This window comes from Chrysochloris asiatica, unplaced genomic scaffold, assembly GCF_000296735.1.
Source record: "Chrysochloris asiatica unplaced genomic scaffold, ChrAsi1.0 scaffold00016, whole genome shotgun sequence".
NCBI lineage: Eukaryota > Metazoa > Chordata > Mammalia > Afrosoricida > Chrysochloridae > Chrysochloris > Chrysochloris asiatica.
In genome coordinates this window covers 2,999,219-3,021,220 of record NW_006408534.1, presented here as the reverse complement: position 1 = coordinate 3,021,220, position 22,002 = coordinate 2,999,219, and the positions used below count along the sequence as shown (strand labels likewise).

Here is a 22,002-nt window from a genome sequence, read left to right as displayed (position 1 = left end):
CAGATAAATGTTCACTGTGATTGATTAACTCATCCCTGGGGGAGGATTTTGAGGTGGAGATGAGTTGCTACATCTGTGTTTTAAGCAGCTACGTCTCTTGTTGCTGTCAAGAGTGATGTACACTTAAGTACCAGTTAAGGACTTGCCAATGCTGTTTTAGAGATGGAGCAATACGGGACTAATGGATAAAATTCAGTGGTCAATGAACAGATTTAGTGATGATAGTGAAATGCACATGAACAAAGACATTTCTTTAGGCTGTTCTAGAAAGGAGTAGAAATAATGGGATGTGGGAATGTCTGCATTTTTTTTTTTTAAATCTCTACAAAAAGTGCCTATATACACGGAGAGAAATCATTACTAATATTTTATTATTGTAGAAAATGATGTTTCATCTTCCAGAATCCTAAAAATTGTATCTCACTATTAAGATCCTATAAAGTACCAATTATTTGGTGAATCTTGCTGACTACAGATATCACTCAATTCACTTTATTATAGAATCAAATAATAGATGTTAATGTAATAGAACTTATGAGGCAGATAAGAGAAATGGGTTTCTTGAATGTCAATCAAGTTTGAAGCATTTGACAATTTATAATTTTGAAAGAATTAGATTTCTATACTACCTGGAATCAATTGTAGTAATTCACATATACTTGAAAACATTTGCCGGGAGTTTGCTCACTGTATAATTCAGGCAAGAATTTCAACTTCAATAGTTATAGTTACCAGCCCCTTTTCAGGGTAATCTCATGTGTAATGTGCTTAAAATTTGAAAATTATTTTTAGTCTAGTATTCGTATCTGTGGAGAGGCCAAGTTTCAGAATATTGTTGTTGTTGTTATTAGGTGCCATTGAGATGGTAAGGGCCCATAGTGACCTTATGCAATGCAGAACAAAACACTGCCTGATCCTGGGCCATCCTCACTACTGTTGCTATGCTTGAGTCCATCGATGCTGCCAGTCCATCTCGTTGGGGGTCTTCCTCTTTTTCTCTGACCCTCCACCCTACTAAACATGATGTCCTTCTCTAGTGACTGGTCGCTCCTGACAATATGTCCGAAATATGTTGTTGTTGTTGTTGTTATGTACTGTGGAATTGGTTCTGACTCATAGCGACCCTGTACAGGGTTTCCAAGGCTGTAAATCTTTACGGAAGCAGAAAGCCTCATCTTTCTCCCACAGAACAGCTGGTAGTTTCAAACTGCTGATCCTGAGGTTAGCAGTCCAATTCGTAACCACTACTCCCCCCTAAAATAAATAAATAAATAACAAGGACAGCAAACTTTTTTTTTTTTTTTTTTTTTTAATATAATCACAGGGGGATTAGACATGCAACCTTCTCCATTGTACAAGGACATCCTTTGTTGTAAATCGAGTCTCTTTTACAGTGACCTCAATTTGACATTTATTTGGCATCTGAGCTTTTTGGTTGTTTCAAACATGCTTTGTTTATTGCACAATTACTGTAAATAAGCGGTTACAGTGACCTAATGATGCCTGATGGTATGCAAGAAACCTTGTATGTGAAGAGGTTAGATCACAAAGTGGAGTTTAAGGTCCACTTTCCATGCCAGGTCTGCCATTGCTTTGTTGTACGGTCACATGCTCTTAGTTCTTAGTTAAACACAGAAACATGTTCCTTAACTAGGTACAGGAATTCTGAGATCAGTCAGAAAAAAATAAAATGTTTCAAGACCTTCCTATTGCTAATGCTAAATGAGCAAGAAACAATTCACATATATATACCTGAGTTAACTAAAAAGAACAGAAATATTAGAAAACCGGAAGTGTTTTACAAGTGAAGGCAGAAGAGATGTATTCAGTACAGCACTTGATCACAGATAAAGGTGATCCATTAACAAACAGCCCCTCTTATCCCCCCTTTTATAATAAGTTAACAAGCATAAAAACTCCATAAAGATTAAAAACAAATGACCCAAAAAACCAAAGCAACATAAAAAAAACAAACTTGAAGATTAAATTTTCTAATCTATGCTCTACAGAAATGTTCTGTAGATTATGTGGTTTATCAAGAAATGAAAGAAGCAGTACTTGATTAGAAATCCTGAAATTCATTGGAAAAATGTTTCTTATTTTGATCTTATTAGACTTATAAATCATAAGATCTAAACATTTCACATACAAATCATTTGACCTCTTATATTTTCCTGGGGCAAAATTGAGTTTAAATGACACAGAGCTGCTTGGAATCCTCTGAGCAGTGCCAGGCGTTGTTCCAACAATTCTCCTTGGGCAGAAAAATGGAAACAGGACAGGTCATTGAGAAAAAGATTATTTAATTAGAGGTAGGTTTTTTGTTGTTGTTGTTTTTCAGATATGTTAAATAACTCCAAAAGTTCTAAACTTTAGCTCAGGAACACACACACATGCATCCATCCTTACCCACCCTCCATTCTCAAGGTCCAAACAGATGCATGTAGTTTTTGGTTAAAAAAAAAAAATTTTTTTTAAAAAGCAGTATTTGAGAAAATTAAGAGGAAAATGTGAGCTCATAGAAATGGAAAATATCCTAATTACATGGCTGAATTTTTTTTTTTTTTTTTAAAGCCTCAATACTTGTGTCGCTGGACTTTGAATGAAGAAAAATATTTCTTGGTTTCCACTACTAAAAAGTCTGGGGAAATAGATGTGATGTCTGCCCATTCCCTGTGGCAGAAAAACATACAGTTTGATGGCTGGCTAGATATAAAGTAAAGACAGGTCTCCTAAGTGATGAGGAATGAATTGAAACGTAAATTAAAGGGTTGGGGACATTAAGTTCTGCTTATAAACTTGTCCTTTCATTCCCACAGAATCTCCTTTGCATTGACTTTGAGTATTACTGGGGTGAGAGCCCCAGCTGAAATGGAATGCTAGTTTGATCTGCACAGTAATAAAGAGTTCATAATCACTGAAATACTTGCCACACTGGTTTTCTCCTTAAATGTTGTAGGCTCCAACGCATGTGCAGAATAGAACTGTTTCATAGGCTTTTCAATGCTGTGCTCTTTCAGAAGCTGATTGCCAGCAGATCTTTGAACAGGTTCATTCTGGTTCAACTCCCTGCTGAAAATTTGTCTGTGAACAAGGTCAGCAGTTCAAACCCACCAGCTGCTCCTTGGAAACACTGTACAGGGTCGCTATGATTCAGAATCAACTTGCCGACACTTAATGAAAAACAAGAACCCCAGTTATGGAGTCCTGGTGTGATGTCGGGGGATAAGCGCTGGACCAAAAGGTCATTGGAACTGCAGAGTCAGAGGTTCAAACTTAGCAGCCACCCCTCGGAAACCTTTCACAGTATCAGCATGAGTTGGAACTGACTTGGCAGTGCTTAACAACAATAAAAGCCCCAGATGTACTAAATCAGTTCCACAAGATTCTCAACAGATTCTTATGTATACATCTTGGGGATCTTGTTAAAGGTAGATTCTGATTCAGTATGTCCTGGATGGAAATGCAAATTATGAGCAGGGTGTCTAACCAGAATGAATCTTCCAAGGAGCCTCTGAGTGGGTTTGAACCACCAACCATTCCATTAATGGTAAAGTGCTTAACCACTTCTACCATTCAGGGATTCCCATCTCCTTAAATAGAGTTTCTATAAACTGTATAACTGGATTAGAAGCCTAAAGAACAAATAACTCTAAAGCATTTTACTAAGAACCCTTGGCTGCTTAGGTATGCAGTATCCCTTCTGTGGTCAGGAAAAGTAAGGCAGGCCGTCCACCCTGGATCAGCAGTGGGTATTCGTGTGTGGCACTCTCTCTCCTACCTATTTCTCCAGGCCACATGCTCTTTGAGGCAAGGCCTTCCTGGGTGAATCTGATGAGGGCTGCCTACGTCTTGGGAAGTTCCTACTAGGTAGTGGTTGGGAGTGCAGAGCCAGTGCCACAGGGCTGGGACTACCAGACATCTGTCTTCTCCATGGACCCAGTTGGGGTGTGCTTATTGCATTTACTGAAACTTGGCCTCCTTCAAGTGGAATAAGTCATTAACACCAACCACTTCCTATGCCATCTGGGTTTTTCTTCACTGTCCCATTCAAATACTCTTCTAGCATAATCTAAGAAACATTGAATTGAGTGTTAGTGAGTCTGGTTGTCCCCAGGGCCTCTAAAACGGCTGCCCTATAGGTAGGTGTCCTTGCCAAACCTTACCTGGGTCAACAGAAGAAGGGATCACCAAAGGTGGCAAACACAGCTAAGTGATAGGTGCCTGGAGCTCTTAAGTGTTTGCTGATCTTATTACTCTAGCAACTTCTTCCAGACGGACTCAGTGCAGAGGCCCTCTTCCCTGAAGTCAGAAAGATCAGTAAAGACAGGGATAAGATCCAAAGAGGAAAAACACTGCATGTGAGAGAGCATGTCTGCCTGTCCCTGGGCTTCCGCCAGTGGGGAGGAGAATTGCTAGTTTTACTTGGATTGAGAATATGGGACTGAGACATTAGAACAATCAAAATATAGATTCTTAGAACTGGAGAAGAGCATTTCAGAGAATGGGTTATGACCCCAAAATTACCCTTTTGGTGGCCTAGTATCCAGGCTGATATATTCTGGAAAAGAGTCTGTTGGTTTCAAGTGTCCTTCATCTCTATTTAGTAAACAAATGTTTCTCTGAGCCCCTCTTCTCAGTTGTTTTCACTTTACTGGTATTAAAAATTCCATTATGACATTGACTATCCAATTTCCATATTTTATTACTATCACCCACTCAAATCATGCAACTATTAATAATTTTGTTGTTGTTGAGTAGATTCCAATTCTGTTTCTGAGAAGCAGTGGATGGTTCACAGCACAGTGCTTATCCTGAGTGACATTAGACTTCTTTTTTCTCCCATAGAAATAGATGTCAAAAATAATGATGGAACATTTCAGAGTGAGTATATGTTAAGTCACTTCTAGTGTTGGCAGAGTGGCAAGATTTTGTGGTCATTATATTTGAAGATGTCAGTTCGGAGCATGTTGGAAGTAAGAGACCATGGCTGGAATTGATCGCTGATTTAAGCTCTATATATGGCCAAAAAGATTCACAGCTGTTCTGATGTGTTTTGTTTTGTTTTTACTCATCAACAAGAGTCCTCTTAATTTGTTGTTGTTAAGTGCTGTTGAGTCAGTTCCGACCTATAGTGACCCTATAGAGAGTTTCAAGGAGTGGCTGGTGAGTTTGAACTGCCAGCCTTGAGATTCAAACCAACCTAATGTCCAGTGCTTATCCTGCAGTGCCACAAGATGTGCTAAATTGTGTGGAGTTATCTCATATACTAGAAGACCAGTCCTCGGCAATCAGACCTATAAAATTGTAATGAAAGAAGAAAGATGGCCCTTTGCTGACTGAGGACATATTTATTCTTTTACTGCATCTTCCTCAAAATAGTAGTTTTTCTTATTCTCTTTCATTTTTTCTTTTTACCTTTCTGGCTCCTTTTGCGTGAAGAAGAATTTATATTTAAAATAGAATGTTCTGTTTCAACAAGCTCATTTTATGAGACTGCATTTATTCTAGTGATGGTGCCGTTGTGTAAATAGTTTGGAAAGGTCTGATTTAAAGCAATTGTTTCAGAACCAGTTTAGAAGATACGCAAGAAAACTAGTCACTCTTTGTCATCTTTAACTCAATCATGTACGATATTTTTAATGAGTCTTAAAAGCTTTCAATGGCCAATTCAGCTTCCAAAGGACAAAGATTTACGATAATTGAGGATATTTAAAATAATATATATCTTCAACCTTGTAGAGAATTCCAGAATTCCAAAAGAGAAGTTCTACAATAGTTTCAGCAAAAATAGAATTGCCTTGAAGGTGATGCTTTGGAGAGAATGTCTCTTGTTTAGAATGTGAAAGCTTTAATGGGATTTTAGCATTCTATGGCTTTGGCAGAAGCCTCTTAGTGCATTTTTATTCAATCAGTAACTGACAGAGCCCATTCACATTTATGAGCTTATTTAACTTTCAAAACAATCTTGTGAGACAAGAAGAGTAGTCATTTCTTGTCTCTAGTTTATATGTATGAAACTCAAGGCTTAGAGAGATTGGGACTCTTTTGTAAGTGGTATTTCCAAATCCGTAGTTCTTTCCCCATTTTAGCACACTTTCCGTAACTCTGGCCCTCAGTTTAAAATAACTGAATTGTCTTAGAGAGTTACCAAGACTTCTTGAGTTCTGTAATCTTCTGACTGTGACAGTTTTGACACTATTCTTGTTCTTCCACAGTTTTGTGTTGTTTTTTAGCAATATAGAATAATAGTATCTGTTTCATAGAATTGATGTGATTATTACATGAGTGAATTCATGTAAAATACTTTGAGTCTAGTACAGAGGGAAGGCTCAACTGTTGTTAGGTACTGTTGAGTCAGTTCCAACTCATAACAACCCTATGCACAAAAGAATGAAACACTGCCTGGTCCTGTGCCATCCTTGCAATTGCTGTTACACTGGAGCCCATTGCTGCTACCACTGTGCCAGTCTGTCTCCTTAGGGGTCTTCCTCCTATTCGCTGACCTTACACTTTACCAAGCATGATGTCCTTCTCCAGGGACTGGTCCCTTCTGATACCATGTCCCAAGTTATGAGAGACAAATTCTCACCAAACTTCTTTTATGGCTGTACTTCTTCCAATATAGATGTTTGTTCTTCTGCCAGTCCATGGTACTTTTAATATTCTTCTCCAGCATCATAACTCAGATGCATTAATTCTTCTATGCTCTTCCTTATTCACTGTTTAATTTTCACATGCATATGAGGCCATTGAAAATACTGTGATTTGGGTCAATAAATGCTAACTATTTCTTAAAATTGCTGTTGTTAGTTGCTATGAAGTTGGCTCCAATTCATGGTAACCTTATTTATAACAGAAATAACTATTTCCCAGTCTTGGGCCATCGTCATTATTATTGGTATGTTTGAGTCTGTTGTTGGGTTTATTGTGATAATCTATCTCATTGAGAATTTCCTTGGCCTTCTACTTGACCAAACATCAAATCTTTCTGTAGCAATTGGTCTTTCCTAATGATGTGTCCAAAATAAACTATCTGAAGTCTTGTCATGCGCACTTCTAAAGGACATTCTGGTTGTATTTCTTGTAAGATTGATTTGTTCATTCTTTGAGCACATTGAATATTCTTCACAGTTCAAATGCATACATACTCTGTCTTCCCTTTTTATTGCCCAACTTTTGTCGTATGCATATGGACTAATAGAAGATGAATGGATTTAATTGCTTAAACTTTGGTGCTGTTCTTAGTTGCCATCCAGTCAATTCTGACTCATGGCCACCTCATGTACCTTCCACAGTCTTAAACACCCCTGATACTACTAACATTTGCATTGATACATCAACAGAGAAACTATAAAAACAGCAACTATAGTAAATGTCTCCAACACCACAACTCAAAAGAGTCAGTTCTTCTACGGTCCTCCTTATTCACTGTCCAGATTTTGCATGCATATGAGGTTATTGAAAATACCATGACTTGGGTCAGGTGCACCTTAGTCCTCAAGCTGACATCTTTGCTCTTCAACACTTTTAAAAGGTCTTGTGCAGCACATTTGCCTAATGCAGTACGTCATTTGATTTCTTGACTGCTGCTTCTATGAGTGTTGATAGTTGAGCTTATTTAACTTTCAAAACAATCTTGTGAGACAGGAAAAGTAGTCATTTCTTGTCTCTAGTTTTATACGTATGAAACGTAAGGCTTAAAGAGATTGGGATTCTTTTGTAAGTACCTGCTAACTGCAAGGTCAGTTAAAACTCACCAGCTGCTCTGTATAAGACAGGTGAGGCTTTTCCTGCTCTCCTGTAAACATTCGCAGTCTTGGAAACTCTATACAGGGTTGCTGTGAGTTGGGCTTAACTTGATGACAGTGGGTTTGGTTGCCCAGAGGTAACTATCAAAGGTGGCTGAAAATCAGCTATGGCAGAATCACTAGGACCCCATGCCAGAGTTAATGAATCACCATCTTTGTGTCTTTAAATATTTTTGCTGTTGTTGTTGAGTATATCAGCAAAATACACACCAATTCAACAGTTTCTACATATACAGTTTAGTAACAGCGATTACATCCTTTGAGTTGAACAACCATCCTCACCCTCCTTTACTGAATTGTTCCTCCTTCATTAGCATAAATTCACTTCCCCTTAAGTTTCCGATCTGATGTTTTGAGTGTATGTTGTCAATTTGATCCCATGTAAATGTCCTTAAACAAGTATAATGCTTGAGGCAGACATTTTTTAGTAGTTAAGCTAAATTATTGTTCCGTTTTACGATTTCAAGGGATATTTTTGGTTTAAGGTTTAAAGGTAACTCAGAGCAATAGTTTCAGGGGTTCAGACAGCCTATAAAGTCCATGAGAGTTGGAAATTTTATTCTACATCTTCCCCCTGTGGTCAGGAGTCTTCTATAGATTCTTTGATCAAAATGTGATCAATAATGGTAGCTGGGAATCATCCAATTCTTCTGCTCTTCTGGCAAAGGAAGTGGTTGTTCATGGAAGTGAACATATTCCATATCCTTCCCCTATTCCTAGCTCTCCTTCTTACTTCTCCAGGTGGATACTGATCAGTTTTTGTGCTTTGAATGGCTGCTTGCAAACTTTTAACACCCCAGGCATCATGCAGCAAACTAGGAGGCAGAACACTGAATAGATTATTAGGCCAATTAACTGGGATTTCTCATAAAGCCATGACCCTAAACCTCTAAACCATGGGATCAAATCCCCTGAAGTGTTTGTGCCTAAGCAGCCTCAGCAGCTGCTCTTGTTTTTTGTGGTTGTAAATATATCTGCCACACTGCTTTTGCCAATTTATCTTTTCACAGGTGTACAACTTATTGATAGCAATTATAATAATTGACTTTACAACCTCACCCTTCATCAAGAAAAATTTTCCTTCACTGTTATTGTTGTTAGGTGCCATCGAGTTAGTACTGACTAATAGTGACCCTGTGCACAACAGAATGAAACACTCCCAATCCTGGGCCAACCTCAAAACTGTTGCCACGCTAGAGCCCGTTGATGCTGCCACTTTACCAGTCTATCTCGCTGGGGGTCTTCCTCTTTTTCTCTGACCCTCCATCTTACCAAGCATGATATCCTTCTCCAGTGACTGGTCTCTTCTGACAATATGTCCGAAATATGAGAGACAAAGTTTGGCCCTCCGGCCTCCAAGGAGCACTCTGGCTGCACTTCTTCCAACACAGATCTATTGGTTATTTTGGCAGCCCATGGCACTTTGAATATTCTCCTCCAACATCATAACTCAAAAGCATCAATTCTTCTATGGTCTTCCTTTTTCACTGTCCAGTTTTCACATGCATATGAGGTTATTGAAAATACCATGGGTTGGATCAGGCACACCTTAGTCCTTTAGGCAAATCTGCTGCACAAGACCTTTTTAAAGTGTTGAAGAGCAAAGATGTCAGCTTGAGGACTAAGGTGCACCTTCACTGTTGTTGTTGCTGGTAGGTGCCATTGAGTTGTAACTGACCCATAGCAACCTTATGCACAGCAGAACGAAACAATGACTGATCCTGGGCCAACCTCACTACTGTTGCCATGCTTGAGTCCATCGATGGCTTCCACTTGGCCAAACCATCTCGTTGGAGTCTTCCTCTTTTTCTGTGGCCCTCCACCTTACCAAACATGATATCCTTCTCTAGTGACTGGTCCCTCCTGACAATATGTCCGGAGTATGAGAGGCAAAGTTTGGCCATCTTGGCCTCCAAAGAGCACTCTGGCTACACTTCTTCCAAAACAGATCTGTTGGTTCTTTTGGCAGTCCATGATACTTTAAATATTCTCCTCCAACACCATAACTCAAAAGCGTCAATTCTTCTGTAGTCTTCCTTATTCACAGTCCAGCTTTCGCATCCATATGAGGTTATTAAAAATACCATGGCTTGGGTCAGGTGCACCTTAGTCCTCAAGCTGACATCTTTGCTCTTCAACACTTTAAAAAGGTCTTGTGCAGCAGATTTGCCTAATGCAATACATTGTTTGATTTCTTGACTGCTGCTTTCGTGAGTGTTGATAGTTGATCCAAGAAGAATGAAGTCCTTGACAACTTCAATCTTTTCTCCATTGATAAGAATGTTGTTTATTGGTCCAGTGGTGAGAATTTTTGTTTTCTTGGCATTGAGATATAATCCATACGGAAGGCTGTGCTCTTTAATCTTCATGAATAAATGTTTTCAGCCCTCTTCACTTTCAGTAAGTAAAGTTGTATAATCTGCATATTGCATGTTGTTAATGAGTCTTCCTCCAATCCTGATGCCATGTTTTTCTTCATATAGCCCAGCTTCTAGGATTATTTGCTCAGCATACAGGTTGAATAAGTATGGTGAAAGAATACAACCTTGTCGCACACCTTTTTTAATTTTAAACCATTCAGTGTTCCATGTTCTCTTTGAACAACTGTTTCTTGGTCCAGGTACAGATTCCTCATGAGTACAATTAAGTGTTCTGAATACTCATACTTCACAATGCTGCCCATAGCTTGTCATGTTCCACACAATCAAAAGCCTTTTTGTAGTCAGTAAAGCACAGGTAAACACCTTTCTGATATACTCTGCTTCCAGCTAAAATCCATTGGACATCAGCAATGATATCCCTCATTCCATGGCCTTTTCTGAATCTGGCTGGAACCTCTAGAACGTCTCTGTCAATGTATGATTGTAGCCATTTCTTTATTACCTTTAGCAAAACTTTACTCTCGCGGAATATCAAAGCGATTGTCCGATGATTTCCACATTCCATTGGGTCACCTCTTTTTGGAATGGGCACAGATATGGATCTCTTTCAATCAGTCGGCCAGATAGTTGTCTTCCAAATTTTTTGGCAGAGATGAGTGAGTGCCTCACTTTCTTGAAAGGTTTCAGTTTTTATTCCATCAATTCCTGGTGACTTGTTCTTTGCCAATTCCTTCAATGCACCTTGAACTTACTCCTTCAGTATCATTGGCTCTTGATCATATGCTACGTCTTGAAACGACTGAACATCAACCATTTCTTTTTAGTACAGTGACTTTGTGTGTTCCTTCCATCTTCTCTTGATGCTCTCTGCATCATTCAATAATTTGCCCAGAGAATATTTCTATAACGAAAGTCAAGGCAGAACTTTTTCTTTAGTTCCCCCAGCTTGAGAAATGCAGAGCGTATTCTTCCCTTTTGGTTTTCTGATTCCAGATCTTTGCAAATTTTGTTGTAATATTTGCCTTTATACTCTCGAGCTAAACTTTGAAATTTTCTGTTCAGCTTTTGGACCTCCTCATTTCTTCCATTTGCTTTAGCATCTCTATGCTGGAGAGGAAGTTTCAGTATCTATTCTGACATCATTTTGACCTTTTGCTTTGTCTTCTCAATGATTTTTTGCTTTCTTCATGTATGATATTCTTGATATCAGCCCACAACTCTTTGCGTCTTTGGTCTTTAGTTTTTAATGTATCATATCTGTTCAGATGATCTCTAAATTCAGGTGGGATCTATTCAAGGTCATATTTTGGCTCTTGTGGACTTATTTTCATTTTCTTCAGCTTCAGTTTGAATTTGTTTTTAACTGATGATATGGAGCTTTTCCATTTTTTATTTGCACAGATGTAGTCAATTTGATTTCTATGTAGTCCATCTGGTGAGATCCATGTGTACAGTCATCTGTTATGCTGTCTAAAGAAGGTATTTGAAATGAACAAATCATTGGTTTTGCAGAATTCTGTCGTCTGTTCTTCGGCATCATATGTATCACCAAGGTCATATTTTCCAACTTCTGATCCTTCCTCTTTGCTCCCAACCTTTGCATTCCAATCACCAGTAATGATCAATACATCTTGATTGCATGCTGTTAGGGCTTCCTATTTCCCCCTTCCTCAGAATCTTTTGTTTTTGTTTTAAACACTATCCCTATATGATTATAATTTTATATGTCAGAAGAGTTTGAGTCTTAGCAAAATATTAGTAATACATCTTAATCATTAAATGTAGCATTATACCGTTCTTGTATCTAACTAAGGACTCCTGGCATGTTGCTGTAGGATCAGCACTGGACTGTGAACCACAAGGTCAGTAGTGCAAACCACCAGCTGCTCTTTGGAAACCCTATACAGGGTCGGTATGAGTTGAAACTGACTCGACGGCACTTAACAACAACAACAACATATCTAACTAAAATTCTTTAGTTCAAGAAGTCACCATGGTGAGGGTTGGGGTTGAGGTGAGGAACACAGTACCCCAGTGCATCTCTGTCTCTATGCTATGAATTACAGATCTTTCTGCTTTTAGGCTACATCTGTTTATGTAGTTATTAGTAAGGAGCCCTGGTGACACAGTGAATTACGTGCTTTGGGGCACTAGCTAAAAGTTGGTGGTCTTGTGGAAGAAAGACCAGGTGTTCTGCTAAGCTAGGTTGTGCTATAATATTAAATGAACACAACAAAATTAGATTTTACATATATTAGATGTCTAGCGGAGCTCTGGTGGTGCTGTGGGTTAGATGTTGGGCTACTAACCTCAAGGTTAGTAGTTCAAACCCATGAGTTGCTCCAAAGAAGAAAGATGAGGCTGTCAACTCCTATAAAGGTCTGGAGTCTCAGAAATCCTAAATAGGGTTGCTGTGAATTGAAATCAAGTTGATGGCAGTGGGTTGAGTTTTTGGATTTTAGCAGTCCACCACATGAACAGGGAGTTCTGCTCTGAGGGATTTAGGCTGAGGAGGCTATTGCTGTGCTTGTGGCGTATATAAGGAGCGCTGGTGGTTCTGTGGGATAAACATGGGGCTGCTAACTGCTAAGTGGTTCAAACCCAGCATCTGCCCCTTGGGAGATACAGAAGGTTGTCTACTAGTAGTCATAAAGATTTACAGTCTTGGAAACCCTCTGTAGGTTGCTGAGAGGCTGAATAGACAAGATGGCAGTGGGTGGATGTGAAATGTGTGGCCTCCTTGGTTCCTATTGCAGGAGATGGAAGGTCCTGCAAGTGATACTCCAGGATGCTTCCCACAGTCCATTGTGGAAAGGGTATGGCGTGGCCCTGCCTAGCTGCAGAGGGCTGTGCAGGGAGACGGAGCATGTGGGTCTTCGTAAGCAGTAAAGGCTGCTGTACAAGTTGCAGAGCATGAGACAAGTCAGCCATGGTTCGCTGGTCACAAAGAACTTAACATCGCCACCTATGAATATTATCTGTGGCTTTCAGTTTTTCTTTACTGCTTACATCCATGCTACAGGTAATTTGGTTTGAATTCTGTATACTTGGGTGAGACACAGAAAAGCTTCTCGTTTAATCAAATGAGGCAAGTGTTACAACTCCACAGTCAATGAGGTGGTCAAAATGTTTTTGTTTCTTTTAGTATCACGATGGGACAATCATAAAATGGATACAGCAATGAGACTTTATGAATATAGAAAATTTATCTCAGTATAGTTGCAAAACTTATAGGTTTATGTTTTATGATGGGTGACTTGGTTGCTATAGTAATAGCAGCTATATATTTAAAACATTTCCTCCCTGTGCATAAGTTTATCTTAGTGATCCTGTATAGGGTTTCCAGGGAGCAGTTGATGGGTTTGAACCTCCAACCTCATAGGTGCAGTCCAGTGCTTTTGCTACAGTGCTACACCAGGACTCCTAACACACACACAGCCAGTATTAGGAATTATGATGTGATTTTTGTCACTTTACAGGTAAGAAAAGCTAATGGGAGTTATAATGTGAGACTATAATCATGACAATATTTTATTATTATTACCAATATAAGAATATATAAGAATACCAATAGGTAGACCTCCTATTGAAATGCTTGAGTCGCTGTAGAGTTGAAGAAAATAGGCAGCTCAAATGTGGTGATTTCTTTTAAAAAGATTTCAAATAGAAGCTAAAGTTTCATGCTTCAGAATTTTTTCCCCTTTGTATGTTACTTTAAAACCCATTTTGTCTTAGTGTAACTTTTAAAATACCATTTCATAAACTAAAGTAGTTGTCTGGAATTCCTTGAAGCCCATGGTTTGGCTTCAGCAAGCGTTAAACAAATACACTCTCAGAAATCAATGAGGGTATATTTCCAGCAGTTAATGCCCTAGTCACAGTAGATACTTTGTAAAATCAATAGCCTGAAATATCAGAGGATTATGGTTGTATCACATACCCCAAATGCCTAACATTGTTTTAATTACTCTAATAAAAGAAAGCTGGATGGACTTTAAAAAAAAAAAAAAAAAAAGCCTTGCTTACAAAGAATGTTCTGCTGAAGCCAAAGAAAATTTTTTACAAGTTCTTTGAGAAAATCTGGAAGTATTTAAGTGTTTTCCTTTTCTTATGAGACAATGCCTGTTACCCTGCCAGTGCTCCATCATGCAATATTCTCTTTATAACAATGGGCCTTTAGAACAAGTTGATCAAGTATACATACAGCTATATAGTTCTGATTGCATTAGTGATAGGGTTCAGAGATTTGGAATTTTTGTGTCACTGGTAAATAGAAATAAACGTATTTCATGTTCTAGTACATAGACACTGAATAGCTCTCATGAGGTTATCCAGTTTAATTTGGATTTATAGTTGATCCAGAGACTAGAAGAACATCATTTTGCCTGGAAGGTAGGCAGGGATCGCTTTGCCAGAGTGGAGATGTGTGTATATTGTAGTGAAAAGTTGATAATAGGAACAAAGAAGAATTGTGAGAGCAGATAGGATTAATCCGTCCCAGTACATAGAGTCGAAGTCTTGGTGTAGTGCTACATGAAAATGCACTGGACTGAAAAGTCAGTTTGAACTGCAAGATTGGCAGTTCATACCCATGCAGTCGCTCCTCAGGAATCCTGGACAGAGTCCCTGTGAGCTGGAACGGACTCGACAGCCCTTAACAACAGCAGCAGCACACTCAGAGCTTTCTCCATAAAGGACTTGCATTCTGCTTCAGAGGAAAAGAAGTCCAAGATTTTAAAAATGAGGTTTGTATTTCTCAACTAGAGTCATCGTCCTGAGGGTAGAGTTTCTGTTTGTCATAGTACCACACGTTTTGGCCAGATCATTGGAGTGTCTCACTTCTGAGCAAGGATGGATGTGAGCAGATGTATGGATGGAATGATGTATGGGGCATCGGGCAGTGTGGACTGATAGACCATAATGTGACTTTTTAATGAGCTGCCCCTCAAAGTGTGCAAAATCGGCATCTCCATTAGATTTTTAAATACTTCCTGAGCTTTGTTGTTGTTAAGTACCATTGAGTCGATTCCGACCCATTGTGACTCTGTGTAGGGTTTCCAAGGAGCATCTGGTGAGCTTGAACCACTGACCTTGCAATTCAAATGACTTTGCAGCCTGATGCATTTGCTCATAGTGCCACACCAGGACTCCTTGTTGTTGTTGTTGTTGTTAAATACCGTGAAGTCAGTCCTAACTCATAGTGACCCTGTACAGGGTTTTCGAGGCTGTAAATCTTTATGGGAGCAGAATGTCTCATCTTTCTCCCGAGGAATAGTTGGTAGTTTTGAACTGCTGATCTTGAGGTTGGCAGCCCAACTCATAACCACTACGCTACCAGAGCTCCTTGCCTACTATTAATCTCATATCATTTATTAAAACTATTTATTATATTCTAAAAAGTAGCCAGGCAAGAGCCAGAGATATTCTTGTTAGGCTAGCATTGTTTTTCTGTGTGAGTGTAGGTATAGGAGGCCCATTCAGGTTGTTGCCAATTTAGTCAGTTCAGATCAGGGTATGAAGGTAGGACTAGGCAAGATGTGGCATCATGCAATGTTGTGTAGGAACTTTGTAGGCAGGGATGCTTAAGGGATGCAAATCTTCAGAAGATTGCCTTGACTAAGGGTCCTTTCCACCACAGCTCCCTGGTTGCTTTAACTTCTACTAGGGAGCCTTCATGAATTCTTAGAATTTTGGCATAAAATGAATATCAGTAATTAGTTCATCCTTATAATTTTATTGATGAGGAAACTAAAATCCAAAGAGTTAAGTTCTGTCCTAAATCAGATGGGAAGTAATACTGATATTTTCTTATTCTTAGTTTAATGTACTTTCTACTCTTCCACCCTGGCTCTCAGATCATTTCTTCTGGAATGAAGGATTTACAAGAAGCCATTACTATTTGAAACAGAAAGAACAGACATACCCTCTGGGACGTTTTGTAGTTTAGAGAGTTCCATGTTGTACGTGCTTTGTAATTGGGCCTTGGATGCCTTGTTGTTGTTGTGTATAGTGTAGTGATTCCAACTCATATCAACTCAGTATGGGGTTTCCCAGGAGTGGCTGATGGGTTTGAACCTCTGTTCTTGCAATTAGCAGTCCATTGCTTATCCTGCAATGCCACACCGGGACTTCTAGGGCTGTTTATAAAGGGGGTCCACAATTTGGTCTTCATGGTCTTGGTTCTTTAGCACTAAGACATGGCGTATGACAAGAAAGATCTTGATGTCCTCAGTTGACTGAATCATTGCAATTCCATGGGTTCAGACTCATTACCTATTGTTTGTAGCCCAGTGCTTGTCTACAGTTTGAGAGTAAAGGGAGGACTTAAACCTCTGTCTAACTCCAAATGTTGTGCTTTTGCCACTAATTCAGTTATCTATCCACACTTACACTACTTTTCACCGACCCCTTATGGAATACGGTTGTGTCGAGAGGTTCATTTTACATTCATAATGCAATATCCCTGCTGGGCATGGAGAGATGTATGGGAGTTTGCATTGTGTTAAGAAATCAATTCGATGGACATGACAACAACAAGGATGACTTTGACCATAGAGTATTTGTTGAGGAAAGAAATTATTTGTACTGAACTTAAAGCACTCCCCCTACTATATGTTTGGGAGTCCTGATGTGGGACTGTGGGTTAATGCGCTGGACTGTAAAGTCAGTTTGAACCACAAGATCAGTGGTTCAAGCTCACCAGTCGCTCCTGCTATGGGTTGGAACCAACTCAATGGCACTTAACTACAACAACATTATTTGTTTGGGAGCCCTAATGGCATAGTGGTTAATAAACACATGACTGCTAACCCAAAAGTCAGCAGTTTGAACCCAATTGCTACTCTGTCCAGAAAAAGATGTGCTAATCTACTTCTGTAAAGATTTATAGCCTTGGAAACCCTATGGGACAGTTCTACTCTGTTCAGTAGAGTTGCTAGGAGTTGGACTCAACTCCAGGGCAACAGGACTGGTTTTGATTTTACTATTTGTTTGAGAAGTGTAGCCAATGGGTTTTTAGGAATTATCCTAAAAAAAAATCATTTTTTGTTCTCTGATTGTGGTCATGCTTGCCTCAACATGTATAGTTCTTCTTTTCTACCGTAAATAAAGTACTCTGTCCTGGTCATTCTTTTTTATCTTCTAAGAGGAAGTACCAGATATGGTAAACTATACTTTGATAAATACATGTAATCTCCTTCTCTTCTTCTTTAGTATTTACTTAGCATTTCTGGTGTGGCGCTGTAGGATTAGCACTGGACTGCAAACTACAAGGTTGGCGATTCAAACCCACAAGCTGCTCCTCAGAAACCCTGTATATAGGGTCGCTATGAGTTGGAACCAATTCAACAGCACTTAATAGCAATAGCAAAGTTTAAAGATGGCAGTTGTTTAACTGCAAGCAATCTAAAACTTGTTTGCTTTATGAAAAGGATTTGTGATATTTCCTTTTCCCTGTTTTCTGATTGATTTTGTGTCCAACTTCAAATCGAATTCCACATTCTTGTTCAATTGTGGAAAGCTCTCCAGTGCTTAGCTCCACCTCATTCTCTGACTTCCCCCACTCACTGTCTGTATTCCTTCACTTTGGTCTGTGTCCAGTGTCCTGGCCTGCCCTCCCAGATGGTGGTCAGTGTTGTGCTTAGCTGCCTGCTCCATCTCTTTGGAATCTCTCCCCAGTAGAGCCATTTAGTCACTTCCTTCTTTCAACTCTTTGACTAAACATGTCTTGCTTACTCTTAGAAGAGTTGTAATGAATCAGACTTTTATTTCATGTTTTGCCTCAGTATAATCTCTAAAAGGAATTTTTGAATTTTCAAGTCAATGGTTGTTGTTGTTGTTAGGTGCCATTGAGTTGATACCAAATCATAGCGACCGTATCAACAGCAGAACAAAACACTGCCTGATTCTGGGCTATCCTCACTACTGTTGCCATGCTTGAGTCCATCGATGCTGCCACTTGGCCATTCCATCTTGTTGGAGGTCATCCCCTTTTTCTCTGACCCTCCACCTTACCAAACGTGATATCCTTCTCCAGCGACTGGTCTTAGTGGGTTTTTTAAATTTGTTTTTTAATATGATAAGGTTAAGTAGTAGATCTGTGGCTGTCTTTATATTGTGACCTTTTCATTCGTTAAAATAGCCTGTCTCATGACCAGTGTTTTTAACACTGCCTGTATGTAAGATGTGCCCACGTAGGGATACCAGCTGATGGGGCGAGTGGGGCTTGGAATCCAGATCATGTTCTGCTCACCAAATTTTATATCCCAGTACAGGACTACAACCATCTGTAAAGGGTTTCCTTTTCCTACTCCCCACAGACTGATGAGCTAATGGCAGCCTTACTTGGACATGCATCATTTCATGTTACCATAACCCTGTGAGTTGGGATTATTGACTCATTATAGTTGAAAGAAGCTGGATGATGTGTCTGGCATCACACTGCTAAGAAGACAGAACTGGGCTTTGGATCCAGGTCTCGTGATCCCAGTCTAGAGCTCTTTCCATTCCTCCATCACTGCGTCTTCCCTCCTCAGGTTCCTGCCCACATAGCAAATGTTTTTGGAGTGAGGATGCTGTATCAGTAATTTTGAGGGTATGAAAAGTAACTCTTACAAAACCAAGTTCAAATATTTACCACAATCTCTTCAAGTTATAGTTCATTTCTAGAGCAACTCCAGGGGTAATGGTGTTTGTTGTTGTTGTTGTTATAAATTTTGGTAAAATATATACACCCAAGGTGTTCTTGTGTGGTGTTACAGGATAATACATTAGACCACAAGGTCAGTTTGAACCTCAAGGATGGCAGTTCAAGCTCACCAGCCACTCCTCAGAAACCTTATACAGGGTCACTATGAGTCGGAACCAACTTGATGGCACTTAACAACCACAACAACATATACAACCAAACATATACATACACCATTTCCAAGAATGTATACACACCATCTCAGAAACTTCTGATTGACAAAAATTATAAGCTTTGTTTGCCAAATGGTGAGTTTTGAACTGTCATTCCAGCTCCTTTATTTATATTGTTGTTGTTAAATGCTGTCGAGTCAGTTCTAACCCATAGCGACCCTGTATAGAGTTTCCGAGGAGCAGCTGGTGAGCTTGAACCACCAACTATGCAGTTCAAATGGCTCTGCAGTCTGGTACATTAACCCACAGTACCACACCAGGACTCCTGTATTTATTTGTTGTTGTTGTTGTTATGTGCCGTGGAGTCGGTTCCGACTCATAGCGACCCTGTACAGGGTTTACGAGGCTATAAATCTTTACGGGAGCAGAAAGCCTCATCTTTCTTCCGTGGAGCAGCTGGTAGTTTCGAACTGCTGATCCTGAGGTTCACAGCCCAATTTGTAACCACTACGCTACCAGAGCTCCTGTATTTATAGGGAACCTAAAAAACAACTGTAATCACATCTTAACTTTACATATCAGATGTGGCATTTCTTCAAAACTGAGGTTAAAATCTGAAAATACATGTTCTCTATCAGGCTAACATTAAAGCACTTCTTAATGACTGTTTTATGAAATAAAAGATTTAACATTGTTTTTAATAATTCTGTGTTATAAAATTTATAACATGCGTATTGATGGAGTCCCTGAATGGCCTTATGTCCTGAAATGGCACTATAGATAGTAAGACAAGTAGAGCTGATAAATTATTTTCATACACTAGTATTCTGCTCACGATGGTCAGTGCATGGGTGAATTGGGGCAGGGAGTAGCTGTTTTTGTTTCTCTCTTCTGTATTGTTTAGAGCATATGTCCTCTGTGAGTAAGCATGTACTGGGGTAAGTATTATGGAGATGTGGTTGAAAGAGGATGTAAAACCAAAGGAGTTCATTAGCAATTTATCAGCGCAGACCAACCCTTGTCATAGACATGAGAGCAACAGAAACGTTTGAGGTTGACTTTGGTGCATAACATTCATTTTCTCCATACAATGTATCAGTATCTATTGAGCATAGAACCTTAGGGTTGGCAGAAATAGAAGTCATTTGCTTTAGTGTCCTAGACATCACCAAGAGATGGTCTTCCAGGCTCTGCTCCGAGTAAAGATGTCACCACCGTCTTCCATTGTTGAGGAGCGCTAGATGTTGAAACCGTCTTCTACTTAATGAATTGAATCTTATCCAGCTTTCATCCTGTTAACACCTTCATTGTGTAATAAGCTACATCCTACTTAACATACCAGGTCTATACCTGATCCTATTATCTTTACTTTCTTCAGTTGATTCCATGGGAGCTGGTGGACAGACCTTCATTGTTCTTCATGTACTGCTATAGCTGGGTCATGCATTTGCTGAATCCCAGCACTGACATAAAAGAGCCCTGGTGGCACAAATGATTAAGTGCTTGGCTAGCTGAAAAGTTGGTGATATGAACTCAGCCCAGTCTCTGTAGGAAAAAAATTGGCAATCTGCTTCTGTAAAGATGACAACCGAGAAATTCCCTGTGGGACAATTCCACTTTGTCACCTGGGGTCTCTATGAGTTGAGGTTAATTAATGACACCTAGCAACAACAAAGGGAGCCTGGCATGGCACTGGACTGCCAAACATTAGATCAACAGTTCAAAAACCCAACACCCGCTACTTGGAAACTTTGTTCAAGGTCACTATGAATCAGAACTGACTCGACAGCACTTACAACAACGGCAACAGCAATGCTGATGTTCCGGAATATAGCATCCCTTAACCTGCAGCCCTGGTAGCATAGTGGTTATGAATCGGGCTACTAACCTCAAGGTGGGCAGTTTGAAACTACCAGCTATTCCCACAGGAGAAAGATGAGACGTTCTGCTCCCAAAAATATTTACAGCTTTGGAAACCTTGCGCAGGGTCACTATGAGTCGGAACCGACTCCACAGTACTTAACAACAGCAACAACCTGCAGCCCAAGGTTCGGTTAGTTTTTTGAACTGCCACAGCACATTGCTTATTTCATACATTGATTTGACATAGATAGATAAACATCATGTTGTAAATTTAGCACTTTACTTCTGGATAGCGTATAGATAAACTATCTTGTGAAATGATTGACAGGCAGGCTTTCTTTGAAATTGTAGTGAAGAATTCACATGGGAAAACTTTTGTGTTTTTCTTACCTGTATAAATCACCTCTATCTGTGCATATCAAAGTGTAGTTTGACAAAATAAGTATGTTCATGTGGTTTTGTCTCACTGAGAAGGAGAATCTACTGAGCTTAGGGAAGGACCTTCAGAATTCTTGCTAGCTGTCAGTGAGTTGACCCTAACACATGGCAACCCTGCCCGCGCACAATGGTTTTAGACCATCCATGTTTGATTATGGATTGGACCATTGTGATCCATAGAGTTTTCATTGACTTGATTTTCAGTAGTAGATCACTGAGCCTTTCCTCCTCGTCTGTCTTAATCTAGAAGCTTTGCTGAAAACTTGTTTGGCAACATATGAACATGCAGGTCTCTAAACATCTTCTTCTGTGGGATCCTCTCTAGTGTGGTCTTTTGGTGTGGAGAAGGAAAAAATCCTTTTACCACCTTCTTTTTCTATATGCACTTTCTATTCCCAGGGGAACAATCCAGTGGTGGTCAAAGGACTCTGGTGTGAGAACTGTATTTATGCCACAGAGATTTCTCAGGCTTAGTTTCTGGCTTACAGTGAAGCCTGTTCATTGTTAAATAACTTGAAGGGTATACCTAAGGCCTTGAGCCTTGTCATAACCATGACTTCATTGCTTGTAACCTGTTCTTAAACTGTACAGAACCAGTTTTGAGAAGAACACACAGTGTTGTGGTACCACCTTCACTACCATAGATTTCG

At 39.6% G+C, this 22,002-nt stretch overlaps 1 protein-coding gene across 4 annotated transcripts in view; it reads left to right on the top strand.

Moving 5' to 3' along the window:
• The window catches only part of LTBP1 (latent transforming growth factor beta binding protein 1), a 636,211-nt gene that overhangs the window by 348,791 nt on the left and 265,418 nt on the right, over positions 1–22,002 (top strand). The gene's annotated exons all lie outside the window — the stretch shown is intronic.